The sequence below is a fragment of the Larimichthys crocea genome, chromosome VI, assembly GCF_000972845.2.
Source record: "Larimichthys crocea isolate SSNF chromosome VI, L_crocea_2.0, whole genome shotgun sequence".
Taxonomy (NCBI): domain Eukaryota; kingdom Metazoa; phylum Chordata; class Actinopteri; family Sciaenidae; genus Larimichthys; species Larimichthys crocea.
In genome coordinates, this window is record NC_040016.1 from 21,554,690 (window position 1) to 21,557,757 (window position 3,068).

The 3,068-nt window shown below is 42.5% G+C and overlaps 1 long non-coding RNA gene across 1 annotated transcript; it reads left to right on the forward strand.

The window, feature by feature from the left end:
* Positions 1–553: 553 nt before the first annotated feature.
* Positions 554–1,659, forward strand: LOC113745931 (uncharacterized). The gene is made up of 3 exons (XR_003462501.1): positions 554–721; positions 807–921; positions 1,021–1,659. It is a non-coding gene; the product is annotated as an uncharacterized LOC113745931 (long non-coding RNA).
* The last annotated feature ends 1,409 nt before the right edge of the window (positions 1,660–3,068 follow it).

The window sequence follows — 3,068 nt, forward strand, 5'->3', positions numbered from 1 at the left end:
TTTCAACACTTTATGGCTCAATGACACGTCGCAGTCACGGCCAGCCGGTGTCATAAACGGTTAGAGGGGGTGGGGGGTATGGACCACGCGTCCATGAACCTACAGATTCGTATTTGTCACACTGTTGAATGGTAATGCTTGCCTCGCCTGTCTGCTGTCAGTGTCCTGTCCGCAGCGTCATACTGCGATGGTATCAGTTATCAATTATCAGTTATCAATTATATTCCCATGCTGTTGCTCAGAGTCATCTATAATGTCAACATGTCCTGTCGTGTGACACGGCGACGCCTCCGGTCTGGTCTCTGGGGTATAGCACAGCATCTCTTCCTCCCCTCTGGCTCCATGAGCTACTGCTCAGAGACGCAGCAGTGAGTACGGTTAGAGAAGATTGTACCTCAATGCTTCAGCAAATATTCAGTGGCCTAATATAATATATAATATATCATTTTAATTTTATGCTCTCATGCTGCCTGTAGCCTCAAGCCCCTCCCTCATGAAAATATATTATTATGTGTATTAAATTGTTCAGTAAATATTCAGTTAACATATTTCGGCTAACTCTTTCCCTCTGTTCTATTTCTAGACTGACTCTCTAGTTTAATAAAATCTAGTTTCTTTGTTTTCCTGCAGGATAAATCTTTGAACAGTTTCATTTCCTTTCTACAAAATGTTACCTAAAAGGGCCTCGGCACGCCACAGGCCCTGATAAATACAACCAACAGTGAGTAATGTGACCTTTGTGCTCACGTTTTTATGGTAGCACATGTAAAAGGTCATAACATTTTTTTATTGTTCTGTTTTCTGAGGCAAACATTGTGTGCTGTGCGGAGGCTCTGATCACGATCAAAACATAGACATCATGAGGACAGCTAGTGTGCTGAGACCAACTTATCATCCTATTCTGAAATATGCACCTTAGAGGTGGAATTGTTTTTTTTTCTCAAAGCATGCGTTTTGTCATGTGCTAGAAGTGTATGAGGAGTTTTTATACAGCTATCTCGCCTCCTTTCTGAATTTCAGATATGTGAAATGATTCGACCATGGTGATCTCCTGCTGTTCAAACAATGGATTGAACTTGAAGAATAACACTGCTCTCAGAGAGACAGCGAGCTCAGACAGTCTTTTAAATGACTGCGGGGACGTTTTCAGCACAGTGAGAGCTGTTTTTACTGTCCCATGGGTGGTAACTGAGGTAATATACACAGACCACTGAGGTATCTTATCGTGCTTCTTTTATATAGCATGCCAATAAAGTTTGCATATATATATAACATGCATGTGTGTGTGTTCTGCGGGGCAGTATAAGTGAATCTGCATAGTCAGTGATAATAATTGATGTTATAATGACTTTTTCTACAATGTCTGTAAACTATCTGCCTCTTCCTCTTCTTCTTCTTCACCAAAAAATGTCGACACTAACCCGTGGTGAGTCACTCATGGCTGCCATGAACAGTCTGCTCTTGTACAAACGTGCTCTCATGCAAATTGTGGTTGATGATGTAAAAAATGCAAATTTGGTGCAGCGGAGGCTGTGAGCTTGTTTGCTCTTTGCCCTTAAGCAAATAAAGATCAGGAAACTTCTCGATCCTGAGGGGACGCTGGATGCACATCGACAAACTAGATCCACCATGTACAACGTTAAACTGAAGATTTAATAGATCATCACATTTTCTTTTATGCAGGTGCCTCGAGTCCAAGCCTCGACTCTCCTGTACGGTGTTCATTTTAGGACATCCTCAGATCTCAGACTCAGGTGTCAGACTCGAACGAAAAGGCATCAGAGTCGCCTAAAAGTCACTCGGTCTCAGAAAAACCTTTGTCATCCTCACACAAAACGGCATCAGAGTCGCCTAAAAGGATGACGTCGTTTAGGATGACGCCGTTTTGTGTAAGAATGAGGCCGTTGTGTGTGAGGATGATTTTGTGTGAGGATGACAAAGGTTTTTCTGAGACCGAGTGACTTTTAGGCAACTCTGATGCCTTTTCGTTTGAGTCTGACACCTGAGTCTGAGATCTGAGGATGTCCTAAAATGAACACCGTACTCCTGTTCATGCCCACCTCAGTCAGTGATTTATCAATAGCAACGCTGCCGTACATGTTTTCACAGAGCATATATATTTTTATTATATATACTTATATTTGAATAATTTTCTGATACTGACCTGTGTGCATCAGTCTGACTCGGTTTCAGAGAGATCACAGAACTCATCGTCCAGCCTTGAATCAAAACTCAGAACAACTGAACTGATCATTACAAACAATTTATATTCATGTTCTGGCTGTCACTTCCATCAGTGATCTTAACGATGTCCTCGCCAGAGTAATCGCTAAAACCTTGAACCATGGCTCTAAGTAGGTCATACGGGGGGAAGAAACACAGTCACACAGGTCGTAAACAAAGATAGAAATTATTACCCAGACTGTAAACATTCATCTGTCGGGCTAAAGCTATCCGCCCATCAGCAAACTCTGAAAATCAGTTAATGTTGAAGCTGAGCAGCCAGAGGACATCAGAAGGAAAAGCAGCAAATATATTCTGTATGAAATCTATCCATCCATCCGTTTCCCATAACTGCTTTTCCTTACCATGGCTGCAGGGAGCTGGGGGTGATCTGACATTGGATGAGAGCTGTCATGTACTGGGATCCATAGTGGCAAGACAGACCAATATTAAAAGAATGTTGCCAATCTAATGAAGCCAAAAAAAACCCATCATATCAAGGTACATTTTGAAATCTCACCTAAGGCACCATGAAGGCAAGTACAAGCACTGCAAGGCAACATGAGCTGAGCTGCATGTGCCAAGACTGACTGCTATGTTGCCAAATAAAATATCAAAATATTGGCAAAGATATGCGTATTTAAAACACAGAGGGCAAACTGATCGATCGCAGAGAGGTGGATTATGCAACAGTAGGTATTGTGGTTCATTTAAAATGTATTTATTTATCGTCTGTTCTTCTGTCTGCCTGCAGCCGGCGTGCAGATCGCAGGCTGCAGACGCCCTGAATGGCGGTTTCCACGGCTGCTGTCAGTGTCGTTGGATGAGAGGTCACGTGACAGGAA